This window comes from Haemorhous mexicanus, chromosome 2, assembly GCF_027477595.1.
Source record: "Haemorhous mexicanus isolate bHaeMex1 chromosome 2, bHaeMex1.pri, whole genome shotgun sequence".
Classification (NCBI taxonomy): domain Eukaryota; kingdom Metazoa; phylum Chordata; class Aves; order Passeriformes; family Fringillidae; genus Haemorhous; species Haemorhous mexicanus.
In genome coordinates, this window is record NC_082342.1 from 16,978,755 (window position 1) to 16,992,756 (window position 14,002).

General features: G+C 47.2%; 1 protein-coding gene across 15 annotated transcripts in view; it reads left to right on the top strand.

The window, feature by feature from the left end:
- Nucleotides 1-1,451: 1,451 nt before the first annotated feature.
- Nucleotides 1,452-14,002, top strand: part of ZPLD1 (zona pellucida like domain containing 1) — a 145,336-nt gene continuing 132,785 nt past the window's right edge. For all 15 annotated transcript variants that reach the window (XM_059836920.1, XM_059836914.1, XM_059836933.1 and 12 more), the window contains exons 1-2: nt 1,452-1,645; nt 1,869-2,107. The gene's annotated coding sequence lies outside the window, so the exon portion shown is untranslated. The remainder of the gene's footprint in view (nt 1,646-1,868; nt 2,108-14,002) is intronic.

A 14,002-nucleotide genomic window follows, 5' to 3' on the forward strand; every position in this document is an offset into this window, starting at 1 on the left:
ATGTAATCCAAAACCTGTGAAAGTTGGAATTATCTTGCCTATGAGATCAGATGACTAATAATCTAATAGGGATTATTATAAAACCCAAACCAGAGACTGAGTAACACTTCCATGCTTTTACAGCTGTAATTCCAACTAATCTTTTTATCCATATGGACGAGGTAGTTGATCCTTTGCTCCTTATCTCCCTCCAAAGCATCTCTGAATGCCAGTGATATGTAATTTTTAATAAGAAGCTGTGAATTTGGAGTAAAATAAACTTTACACGAATTGCATTTAGTCACCAGTCAACATTTGGTGTTTTGTTATTGAGGACAAAAAAAAGCAATATCTGAAGAGCTTTGGTTTGTCAATTCTGCTGCATCCAGCCTGCTGAGAGCTGCTTTCCTTAGCCTGCCCCACCAGCTTCTGTGTCTCCTGTGTCCTTGATGCACAGTGATGCCTTTGCATCTGGTGTAGTAAGTCACTGCTGCACCAGAAGTCTAAAATCCTCTGAATATCTCCCCTAAATTTTCCCATATCTAGATGGTAGGTTCTTATTTGGTCTACCCAAGTCTCTCCAAAGGGACATCTGATGGAAATGGTCGTAATAGTATCTTTTCCTGCTTTTTTTTTTTTTTTTTTTTTTTTTAAGTTGCACAAAAGATTGCCTAGGTATGTGATTTAAAAACACTTGCCTCTTTGGTAGGGCTAAAACTGGGGTCTGCAGTTTTCTTTGTCATGCTGACAGCAGCAGATACACGGATGGCTCCCTCAGAGCCAATGGTTTGTCAGGATTTTTCTGGTTGTCTGCCTGATGATGGAGAAATGACTGACTGACAGATGCTGAGGCAGAGAGACACGTCACATCTCACTGATGCTGTTTGAATTGGCTGACTTGTGACACATAATAGAAGTGTTTTCCTTTGGATCTAGGGTGAATCATGAAAATATCTCATTACAGAGAATGTCAAAGTATTTTCCATACTGGCTCCAATTTCTCTACGTTATTGCTCTCTTCATTTCTAGAAATAGCTTATCAACAAGTTTGATTTGTGAAATGCTAGAAGCTAAGCTGGCTAAAGGAGCACCTCCAGTGTTATGATTTCTGCTGGCCAAAGTGAGCATCAGCAAGCTGTGGACATTTGATCTGTGGATGGGATTTCCATTATGAATCCTTATGAGCCTCTGCCAGTGGAAATCCCCACCACAGCCCAACTTTGCACATTGGCGGGAAGTGAGCTGGCCCAGCTTCTCCTTCTGTGCAGTCCCACATCTGCCCTGTTAAGGCAGCAGGGCAGATTGGAGCAGTTCTTTACCTTGGGAGGGTGCTTCTCTCCACCAGCAGTTCTTTACCTTGGGAGGGTGCTTCTCTCCTCCAGCCCGGCTGCTCTTACGTGAGGGTGCAGAGTTCACTGCAAACACTCAGTGTTGACATCAGGAATGTGACAGTCCTTATCCGGCCACAGACATTCTCTAAAGCGCTGGCTGATGGCCCCGGTTACCTGAAGTTACTAATTGTTTGGGGATGACGCAAATGACTGGGTCCAATTTCAGCCCTGCTGCTGGCTCCCGGGCAGGAATGACCTGCTCGACTATTACTGCTCTCCATATCCTGGTGAAAGGCAGGCCTCTCAATTCCCCAGGTGTTGAGCTCCTGTCATAGGTAGGTTATATTGAAAGGGGGGTTTCATTTCTTTTGGTGTGAAATGCTCTTTGCTCTGGCCTTTTTTTCTGATTTAAATATGTGGATCTTTTTTTGTCCCCCCCACATTTTATGTAGAAATTGTTTCAGATGCCTGTCTAAGCATAATTTCATATGTTTTTGCTATTATCCAAAACTGTTTAAAATCATATTAAATGGCTTAAAGATTCTCCTTTTTGTCCAGGTTCCTGGCCTAACTCTCCCGTAGCATCAATCATTCAAGATTGCTTCACCAGGACTTGTGAACTGCCGTCACTGAACTGGAGTTGTCCTCTGTACTACTGGTGACACCTGGGGAAAACTGCTTCAATATCAGCTCAGTATCACATCACTTCCTACGTTTTCATAAATGTTTCCACGTCTGATTTGGTCATTTGTAGTAGATGCCATCTCATGTCATTTGTGCAATGGCCAAAGCATAAGGTATACCCTGGGTATTGGTGGTGGGAAGCACTAGACCACAGCCTTTGCTGCCCTACCCAGCCTGGCTCTGTGCCATGGCTGTGCCTGCTCTCCCTATTTAAGATGGGATAGTAATGGGTGGATTAAAAAGCTTTCGGAGTCTATCAGCTTGGCATAGCCTGCCATTCAATTCCCATGATTAATGAGAGAGAAGTGAGTCATAAACAAAGAGCAGAGGCTGTGGAGGTCCCCTGGAATCACACCAGGTGCACCAGTACTTGTGCTGCAGTCGGCTTGTGCGGGGTCAGTTCTGAGAGGCAGCAGGCAGGCAGCTGAGGGAAGGGCTCTTGCATGAGAGGCTGAGGCTGGGTGAAGTATCCAGAACAACTGTGGGAGATATTTTCTGTGTACAACCCTGAGAATATTTTCTGTATGGCTTTGTCACCTATGTGGTTAGTCAGTCCTGTCCAAGTTTTTTGCAAAAAAAAGAAAAGTGAAGAGAAAAGAGAAAAATAGCTCCTTGTTTTTAATGGTAACGTTTAAAAATAATATAAAACCCTCCTCAGTGGCCAAACCACAGAAATTGCTATGCAGATCCACGAGCAGGTGTGCCTCCTGGAGCTACTGGAACAGCTTCAGAAACCTGCTAGATCCCCAGTAAAAAGTGTCCTCTTAATTCTGGGTCAAATTCTGCTCCAAATGTGGTTGAGAGCAAAACTCCTATTTACTTTAATACTTGCTGCCTTTCATCTGTTGTTTTTGGAATAAACTGGGATCAGGCCTGAGAAGTGCACACAACTAGTGTCTGTTAGGGCAGAAGGAAGCCAGTGATGCTGGGGGAGGTTTGGGAATGAACTGGTTGGTATGGCCACGTTCTTGGGATGAGACCTTTCATGACTGTAACACAGCAAAGAATATTCCTGGTCTTTCAGCAGGAAACTCAAGTTATGGCCTTCCATTTTCACTTCATATTTTCCTTCATTTCACCCACAGGCTGCTTTGGATATTTGCAGCCAAATGCCTGTGTGGCACTCAGCTCAGTAGGTCATTTCCACAGGGTGTTTGTGTTACTCCCTCCTGCCAAACCAGCGGCTCTGGGGGAACCATCCCTGTATCTGCTCTTGTCAGTGTGACTAACCTAGCACAACAGCTCTGTGCCTCAGGCGTTGAGCTGTCCCCCTGCATTACAGTGCCTGAGTAGGTGCTTCTGCCTAGTTGGCTTCATTGAGCTTCATGGACATCAAGCTTCACTCAATAAAAAGTATCTACCTTCTTCAGCTTGGGACATGAAGGATTTCAGCCTTTTTTTGTGCCGTGGAAGTCATCCCATCCCTTCAAGAACAGCAGGCTGTCTGGATATGTTCTTGTATTTTGATGGAAATAAGGAAAGAAAGAAGATAAGTTGTGTGCATAGGCTACTTCAGGATGTATTTCCAAAGTCAAATTCCTGACCATATAGCCAGTCCAGTTTTTGGGTCGGTGTGGATTTGGGATGCTAAGTCATGGTTAACACAAATGTCCAAATAGATTCAGACCTTCCAACACCCTTCTATCTAGTTGTACCCATCACAGACTTCAGAGATAATTGACCTATTATTCAGTGGGAGAACTCCTTCCCACCCACTTTCCTCCCCCCTATTTCCCAAACCATTCCCTCTCACTTAAAGCCTTCCAAAATTTTAAGACTTGATACTCCAGAGTGCTAAGCACCCTGGCCCTGATTCAGTAGAGAACTTACACACAGGAATAATTTCATTTGAAGTCAATGCAATTATTTGCATGCTTTAGTTGCTTTGGAGTGAATTGCTCCATATTCAATAGGGTGGAGTCCACAGAGTCCTTTCCTGCCTGTGTCCCTGCTAGACAGGGAGGAAGGCTACAGTAGCTCTTTCCAGTGCTTGCCCCACTGGAGAACAAAACGGAGCGGCAGCTAGAAAGGGTATTTCTGGGCAGGATGGGGTTGTGGTTCACTAATGCTGTGTTGTAAAAGGCTTGTTCTCATTGTAGTCTTATCAGAGCCTGAGAGATTATTCTTATCAGAGCATGTAACAATATTTTTATCAGCTTGAAAGATTATTCTTTTATACCAGGGTGGCTGTAAGCCTCTTAAGACCTTTCCTTTTATTTATTTCTCTGCTGCACTTCTCTGCTTCTCTTCAATCAGAATGTGCCCTTTGATATGAAAGCTCTCAATGGACTGACATTTGACATATAACATTGTGCTGGAGGTGTTTCACAGTGTTATATACCTGGATATGTGATTTAGGCCACTGCCTCTTGGTTTGCAACTAGAAGTACATCTCAGGAAGGGCTCCTGTGCCTGTTTTAGGAGATTTCACCCAGCAATGCTCATTCCTGACTCACCAGGCTGGGGGTAGAAAATAAAAGCTTGCAGCTGTGATTTTATCTGTGCTACTTCGAGCTGCTAGTTTGTGCTCTGGGGTGAGCTGAGCAACTCTTTGGGACATCCTCCTATTACATATGGAGTCCAGAGCAAGACTGAGGCTCTTGAGTCCTCCTGGAAACAGGAGGAGGTACTTCTTAACAACAACAACAATAATAATGATAATAGCCCTGTCCCATTCTCTGTGTCAGAACGCCCAGCCTGGCCAATATGCACATCCTTGCCTTTTGGTATCCCAGTTTGGAAACCCCAGCAGACTCCCTGTCCAATCCACAGAGAAGTGGTGCTGGAATGGCATCAGCAGTTGCTCCAGGCCTCTTGTGAAGTCTCTTTGTATTGCCAGGATGTTACCTTTGGTGTCAGCAATGCAAGGGGGTCCAGAGGACAGATTTAACTCTGCCAGTTTCTGTAAGAATTGAGTGCATATCATCTCAAAGGTGACACTGCAGGCTCAGAACTGCCAGACAGGGATGGGGCCTGCAAAGGGCTCCCAAAGTGGTCCCTAGAGGTTCCTATGTGAAATGCCCAGCACAGACACAAAGGGAAAAGAGTTGTATCTGCACCAGCCACAAGGGCAGGGACAGAGCAGTCTCAGGGGCATGTTCCCTGGACAGGAACCCTGCCTCACTGCCAGAGTGGTGCCTTGGTGAGAACAGCCCTGGCCCTGGGGCAGCAGGGGCAGTGCATCCTTGGGGGCTGTCCCCCAGGGCAGCACAGAAGGGTCCCAATCTCCTGGCTGGGGGGAGAAAGGCTGACTGGAGGGGTGCAAGCCTTGGCCCTTGGCCTCTGGCCCTGGCTCCTTTTGTTTCCTAACTTAGGCAAAGTCAAAGAGACCAGCCTTGGCTGTTCATGTCTGCAGTGTAAATGAGGACACAGAAAGCAGTGTGAGTGCTCCATGGTTTTATTTTATCACATTCATGCTGCTCTACTCGCTTCCCACAAGCAGACTGTGCGTGGGGATTTGTCTGCAGAGCAGCTGTGCACTGAGTGAATGCCAGTGCGTGGTCCATGCCCATGTCCAAATGACTTGGCAGCAAGAGAGGGTCTGAAATGTCCCTGTCAGCAGCAAAACCCACCTCTGCACCTTCCCTCTCACTGCAGCCTTACTGTGCTACAACCAGAGAAAGAGCAGGAAGAGTGGCATGGTGAAGGAAAAAGGAAACATCGGAGAACAACTGAAGGAAGTCATCTGGAAGGAACCACTCCTGTTCCTGTCCAGAATTTTCAGCAGGGATGTGAAAATCAGAGCTTGTTTCATACCAGAGATGTGAATGCAAGGCAGATGTGTAAGGGACCAGACCACAGGTTTGCTTGGCTCAGGGACTTGCCCCTGCCCCACAGCAGGGCCAGTGGGACCAAGAAGGTCAAACCTTTCCCTCCTGCAATACACTCAGCTCAAGGGAGCAGCCTGCACCCCACTGCTGCTCCCCCAGTGCTCCCAGTACTGTGGCCAGGTGCCAGTGCATCCTGGTGGAGCTTGTGTGGATGGGGATTGTGCCCCAGCAGTGAACACTGAGCCTAGTGCTGCCCCAGGCACAGGCATGGGGGCAGACTCATCATCCTGATTGGCAGCAAGGGCCTGAATGCATTTTTTGAAGTTTTTTGGGACTGTTTCTCCCGAGGTCTGTGCTGTCTGGGTGCAGTGCAGGTGGTAAAACCCAATGGCAGCAGGGCTGGTGGGGCTTCACACCACGGCTCCCTCTCCACTCACTGGCAGTGCCATACAGAGGGTTGCGCTAGAGCTGCTGCCTGATGCACCCCAAATTTATGTTGCCTAACCCTCCCTATTTTTGGCCTGTTCTTGGCAATTTTTAACTCCACCAACTTCCACTGAGAAAAAATGCCCAGTGACCTCCCCTCTCCCTCCCTTTCCCTGTAGGGCTTCCTGTCCACAGATGGAAAAAACATGCTGGTGCATCCCACGGAGCTCTGCCAACCTCTGTAAATGGGGTCACAGTTCACAGCAGCTGCACTGGGCTGGGTTTGCTCATCTTTGCTCCCTGGCACTCTGCAGCCCAGGGTTTGGGCTGCCAAGGAACTGCTGCTGACCAGCTGCCTGCCCTGCTCTGCCTCTTGAGTGGGAGCTCTGTTGGCCCCCAGGCTTGTGGTGAAAGCATTTGGGGTTGTGGCTGGAAAACTCCCCACACTCAGGCACCTGGAGGTAAACCACCCAGATGTTCGCGTTTTTTTGATTTTGTTATTTTAAATTCTTTTTTCTTGAAGACCTGAATTTACAAGCTAGCCTTGTGGGGATTTTTTTTCAGCTGGTGTGGGAAAGATGTGTCCTGTGGAGAGGAAAGGGGCTTGTCCCTAATTTCTGAATGCTTAAGGCTGGTGAAAGTGGCAACAGGACTGTGTTATTCACTGTGACTACATCTACCCCTCCTTCTGATGTAGAGAGGTCTTCTCCACAAAAGCATGGGTCTGAGCTGCTTAGGAAGGCAGTGATCCTTTCAGAAAACCCTTTTCACATGGACTTAATGAGGAGCTGGATCAAACCTTTAAGGTAGCTTGTAAAGTTTTTTTAACAGAAACTAAAATCTAATCTAGAAACGACCTTGCAGATTAATATTATACAAAAGGAATGACAAAGCATTGCAAAAAAATGCCCTGTACCTCTCTAATCTCCAGCTGTAACTTAAAATCTTCTTTTCTCTTGTAGTTTTGCTAGGACAAGCGGCAAGGGACAGAAACTGGAACATAGGAGATTCCCCCTGAATACGAGGAAGAACTCACCTCACTGTGTGGGTGGCCAAGCAATGGAACAGGTTGACCAGAGAGGTTGTGGAGTCTCCCTCACTGGAGATAGTCAAAAGCTGTCTGGACACAGTCCTGAGTAATACATTTGGGGGACTCAGATTGAGCAGGGAGGTTGGACAAGATGACCTCCTGTGGTCCCTTCCAACGTTACCCATCCTGTGATTCTGTGACTCTGGTAGCAGCTGTGCTACATTTTGCCAGCACTGGTGCATCATGTGGACACCCCAGCTGCAGACTGACAACTTCTCTGGCCACCTCAGCCTGGTGATGTGTACCTGGCCTGTGTGATGAAGCCATAAGGTGCTCGTCATTAATGTTTTATGCAGATATGGAGATTTGCATGAGCTTCACAATCACATTCAAACCCCTTGAGCTGCTGGGGCACTCAGCTTACTGTGAGGGGCTGGGGCTCTCAGCAATTGATAGGGTGGAGCCCATCATCTGTCTTTAAAGTAGCTCCTTATGAATGTTCTAGACTGAGAGCAGAGGGACAGTGGCGCTTCCCACTGCTTGTACCCAGGGGAATAAAGGGAAGTGGGATCAGTGGGAGTTTTCAGAAGCCTCTAACTCACCAGAGAGCATAAATATCTTCAAGGGTTTGCCCTCAGGTGCTTCTTAAAAAAGCAGCTGGGTTAAAGTGGCTTTGCTAAGTTTGTTCCCATGAATATGATTTTCCCCAGGCACACTTTTTACATATACCTGTTAGATAAAAGCTACCACACAGTAAAAGAAAAACAACACACAACCCTCTTAATTAAAGATATCAGGGCAAGGAGTCTCCTCAAAAAAAAAAAAACCCAAAAAACAAAACAAAAAAAACTGATGTGGTTCTAGTTTACACGGCCCTGAGAAATAAAGCTGCCCATGATTTTTATGGTGGTCTCCCTGGTTTCTGCACAGAGCCCAGGCTCAGTGGATGCTGGCAAATCATTGCCCAGTGATGGCAGGCATTAGAACACCCAGCTCAAAAGCTCCTTCTACCAGTCAGTTTTTCTGGGGCTGGTCCCTCTGGGTGTACCCTGCCTGCAGTCTTGTATCTGTCTCCCTGCTCAGGTTATCTTCCTGCCTATCCAGTCCATGCTGGGATCCCACTGGCCCCAAACCCCCGTGGGCTTTTCCAAATGCATGATATATTTTGGAGGACGAGCTCCTTTTGTGCCAGTGATGATGGAATGTCTCTCTCCTCCTTATCCCGTCCTTGTTCTCTGTAGGGCTCCCCTGCATTTCCCATTCCCAGTATCAGGTGTGGGTGGGCTGTTGAACTCCTCTTTGGCAGAGGTGTGACCCCCAGTGTGGGAAGCAGTAATTTTTACATGGCTATTCCTAGCTAGCCAATCATGGGCTCTGGAAATGATCCTAAGGGGTTCAGGACCTGGGACAAACAAGAAGTCTATTTTGCCAAGAGCACTGTGTGGAGGAAATGGAAGCAACAACCAGTGCCAACAGAAAAACCAACTGCTGGATGTGCCTGATTTGTGCCAGTTAGTGCAATTTTGCTGACAGCTTGCTTTGATGTAAACTCATTCTTGTGCATAAGTCTGAGATCTTAATTTTGAAAGCAAGAAAATTCAAATTGAAGATTTGAAAGCTGCAAAGGCTTTCTCTGGTGTGTAATGACAGTATGGACCCATGAGATACACCTTTCAAAGTATATCAGTCTGGGACATTGTGGAGGGAGGAAAAAGATGGAAGGGGAGGATGCATTTACCAGGTAGCGGAGAGCACTAAGCACTAGGTCTGAAAAGTCTGCTAAGCACTAGGTCTGAAAACTCTGAGTGTCTTTTTGGATGTGTATGTGTGGTTTAATGGGAGGGGGTTTCACTGGGCTGTCCTGCCTGCCCTGCTGCAGTCTGTGCTTCTGGGGGATTTTTGGGAGTGATATGCAGGTATGGACAGAAGCACTGCCTCGGTAGTGAAGCAGTGAACCTGACCAAAAGGACTGATAGCAAGCAGAGTTACGAGAGCTGTGTGTGAGATCCAGAAGATAGCCCAGGCCTAGAAACCCCTTGTGAGAGCGACAGCGAGGGCTTATCTGGCTCTGCCATCAGTCTGCCGCTCATGGGAACCCAGGCAGCGCGGTATTCATTCCGAGGGCTAGTTGTGTAGGTGGCCGAGCCTGTTATCGCAGGAACGCAGCGTTAGTCATGCGAGCGGGCTTGGCAGGCATGCCCCGTGCCTGCGCCTTCCCGCGCTCCGCCGGCCCCATCCCTGCCAGCTTGGCATGGGAATGCGGCAGGATGGGACTTGATGCGAGCAGCCTGCGAGGGAACGCCGCTCCGGCAGCACCCGGTGCTTCGGCTGCATTTCCATGCCTGATTCACATCTGAATTAATGCAGCCTGTGTGAAGGCACTCACAGCTAACAAGTGGTTGTGGGTTTGTTTTGTAAATCGTTATCTCGCTCCCAGATCGATGGAACTGCTCTGTGGCCGACAAACAGCGCTAACGTACCGCGGCTCTCAGACGCGCGCAGCGCTCGGGTTGGGTGCCCAGCGCTGAACAAACTTTCAGCGGCTCTTGGAAACACATATCCCCTCAAGCGTGATGAAAGTGGGTGCAGTAAAACAGAGGGCCAAAGTGACAAATCCATTGGGTTTAAATCTTAAAATCTCGTCTTTCCTTGCATGTGGGAGAAGTAACTCTTGATGAGGGGTAATAGAATTTTGAGCCCTGGTTTTACACAAACGTGACTGAATCCAAAAACTTTTTTGCCCGTAAGGAATAAGAAGAAATGTTGTGCCAGTTACATGGCTCCTAAGATATTTCCCCTCCTTTTGGCTCTTCCAGTGGCATTAAAGCAAGTAAATGCTTTAGTATAGACTTTTCAATACAAGAAAGTGTAGGAAGCCTACTCTGCTTTGAGCAGGTTCCTTGGTGCAGCTGTGAAGGAGGGGGCTGTAGGACCCCATTGCAGGGAGTTGTGAGGCTGTGCTGAAGGAGGCAGAGGCAGCTTTGGTGGGTGACACACATCTGAAGCCTGGTTTCAACCAGCACCCTGATTTGTGAAGGCATTCCCATCTGCTGCCACACTGTTAATTTACCTGCAGCACAACCTGACAAGGTTATTTAACTATCATTTTCTTGCTTCATATTGATTTTATTCTGTTGCCTGAAGGTATAGAAATAATTAGCAAAAGAGTCTTCCCATCGCATTTATGCAGTTAATTAGAAATTTTATCATATTGAGCAGTCATGTGAAAAAAACAACACTGTAGTAACTCAGGCTCTCTCCTCCCAGCTGATATGGAATGGCAGGTCTCCACTGACTCCTGCCAGCCTTTGTTTTAAAATAGCAGCAGGAACATGCTATGTTCCAAAAGACATAGGAAACACCAATGGCTTTTGTTCCATGAGCACTTGGAGACCCAGCATGTGCTCCAGGGAAGCTCTCGCTATTTAAGCAGCCTGTAGGGTAATGAAGGTGACTTGTTACAAATCAGCACACTGTTCCTCCACAATTTTTTTCTGTCACTTTGGGCGGGGGCTGGCAGGTCTGTGGCATTTCCATACTCTTCACATTCACCCAGAGAATGGATGGTCCAGGCCAGTCAGGATAACAGTTTGACTCTGGGCTCGGGAGCTCTGGGGCTCACCACAGTCATACCAAATGCTGAGCTCTGCATTGCACCTCTGCTGAGGTTTTTCCCATGGAAGGATGGCTTTCCATGCATTGACCAGCTTTGTGATGGCAAAAAAGCCTTTCTTACCTTACAATCTCTAAGTCAGATAGATAAAATGCCTTTCTTCTTCTCCTCTCTCTCCCACAATGGATCCACACAGAGTTTCCCATGGGAAGGTGACGGACATTGGGTGCTGTGTCTGCCCCAGGAGGTGGCCAGTTGATCACCTCTGCTGACATCTCTAAAATGGTCTCCCTGGCAGAGTCTGGCAGTGACTGCTTCGTGGCTCATTGAATGGCAGAGAGTGTGGGGTGGCTCCTTGGTGTGCCACGCTTGAGGGTGACAGTCACAGATCTGCTCCTCACGTGTGCCTGCTGGCCGTGAACTGTGCTTGCTGGTGCTGCTGGGAGTGGGAGAAAGGAGCTGTGACCATGTGTATGTGTACACAGCAGAGATGAAAAACACTTTTGCACATGCCAGTAGGTGCTTTGGGCATTGTTAATGAATCTCTCTCTTGTAACTGACTAGCTTAAATCCAGCCTAGAGAGAATAATGTTTATTCCTGAAAATAAGGCTCTTTAACATGATTTTCTGGCTGCAGTCCAACATCTGATATCTGTTTCTTGAATTGGGATAGGTACATGTGAGTCCTGGGCAGGAACTGTGACTGGGGGTTAGATGAAGGTGTATCTCAGTCTCACCTCCTAAAAAGTGGCTCCTGTAAAGCTGTAATGAAGCTTTGCTGGCTCGGCTACTTTTCCATCTGTAGACCCTCATGTGTCTGGAAGAGGTTTTGAGCCAGGTAGCTGGTAGTCCTCTGAAGCTGCTCCCATTAAAGTGTTTGTTCCAGACTGCGACATGAGGAGAGCATTTGTGCTTTGGCAGAGGGGGCAAGACTGGCCAGGAGCTGCATTTGAGTCAAGTATTGCTGCTCCCTGCTGAGAAGACAGGGTCTTAGCACTTGGACAATCGCCTGAACATATGGGCTGGTGGCATGTCCCTGGAGAGGTCCCCAGCCAGCAAAGAAAGGGTGTGTGGAGATGCAGAGGTGCATCTCCCAGCACCAGCCAGGGAGGGGTCTGAGCAGAGACCGGGGTTTCAGCAACTGCAGATCCTGTTTCCAGATCCTCTGCTGTGAGCAATGTGCCTTTTAGTTCTGCAACCACCAGTCTACTCAACATGGTAACTTCTTTGGGTGCTGGGTGTTTTCCTATTGTTTCCTGCAGCCTCAATTTAACATGATGCTCTTCTAGAGGGGGGAAGGTTCTCTGCAGAATCACGGCCACCTGAGGTGCCCCCTGTTCCAGGGGTGCAGGCATTCAGACCACCCAGAGGGCACAACCCTGTGGTGGGCTCTGGGAATCTGAGTCACCTTCTGGATACTCTGCTGACTCCCTAGGGCTGATATGAGCACTTAAATTAGATGCCTAAAATTAGCTCAAGATTAATGTGTGATGATCCTCCCCAACCCTTCACAAACACATCTGCTTTTTAACCTCACTCCCATTTCTATTTGGCTGATGTCTGGTTTTTCCAGACAAAGGCTTTTTTACCTGCAGTCAGTATTGTGAAGTGGCTCATTCTTGAGGAGCTGACACTAGGTGCTGTCTGTGCCTCAGGAGGTGGCCACTTGGCCACCTGCACTGACATCTCTGAAATGGCCTCCCTGACAGAGTCTGGTGGTGTCTGGCCCATGGTTCATCAAGGAGCAGAGACTGTGGAATATTGCATGCTACACTTGGTGGTGACAGTCACTGATCACCTTGTGGGTGTCATTTGCATGTGGAGCTCATCTGCAAATCACTGGAGGAACCAGGGATCATCTATTCTGTGTGGTTTGAGACTGTGGTCTGAGATGCATGTTCAGTTTGAACAATATTAGACAGTACTTAAAAAAGCAATTTCTGTTGCATCAGTGGAAAAAGAGAAATTTTTCTTGCCAAAAGCCCCATCCTCTTAGATATTTATCAATGTCTTGTCAAGCTTAGATAATATATTCACTTCATAGCTCAAAGCTAATATTGTGTTTCCATCTCAGTCTTGCACAAAAAAACCTCTAAGTTCAAAATTAATAATCTCAACTTTAAGCTGTAATTGTATAAGAAAGAGCTAGGTTATAAATTGATTGTTTCTTCAGACAAAACTTCTTTTTCCCTTAAAATATCTTGAAAAGCAATATTGCTTACCCAGTTATAATTTAAGGCAAGTTCACTTTGAACCAGCTATGCTAGAGGAAGATATTACCATTGCCTGCTCACTGGCTTCTGTGCCAGAGGGAGGAAGCTACAGGAGCAACAGCCCTCTCCAGTGTGTCATGGTGGGATCCCTGGGAGCATTTCCCAGGCACAATCTTCCTGCCTGGAGCAAGCAGCTGCCTCTGGTGGTTTGAGGGCTCGCCCTCAGCACGAGGTGCAGGGCAAGCTAGTGGGCAGGAAGACAACACGAAGCCCTGACTTGATCTGCCAGCAAAACCACTTGTTATCTGTAACCCACTGGAGATGAAAGCAGCCCTGTTTACCTGTTTAAACTCTTGGAATGAGCCCATTGTGGCTGCAGTGTGTTAAGGAGGAAAGCAGGTTATGGGCATGCTGTGGTGCTAAGCTGTTGAGCTGACAGAGCAAGGTGTGGAAGTCTTGTCCTTCCATAACTCCAGACCTAGAGTGGACTGTGATGTGTAGCAGTGGAATGTACCCCAAGCACTTTTGGACTGGAAACATGAGAAGCTGCTTCTGTCTGCAGCCATGGGAAGGTGCCTGTTTTTATTTCTAAATGGCAGATGAAGAAAAGGGCAGCACATCTTCAAGTGCCTATGGTAGTTTAAGAGAACCCTGAGATTTCAGATATTTTAACTTGCAGAATGACTTTCCTTCTGATGGGAAGCAACGCTGATGTCTATGTTTGGATTCCCATGGGCTGTGTGAAAAAGTCGATGAGGAATGCCAACCAAAGCCATTTCAATTCTTGCCTGTGATCCTTACGTATTTTCCTCGTTTCAGTGTCAAACAAGATATTTCACAACACAAAGTTGCTTATCTTGTTTGTGATGAAAGCAGCAATTGTGTTGCTGGAGAGCAGAGTTGCTGTAGTTTCTCATTATTGAATATATAATTTCTGGGGTTGATCTTTGACCCTC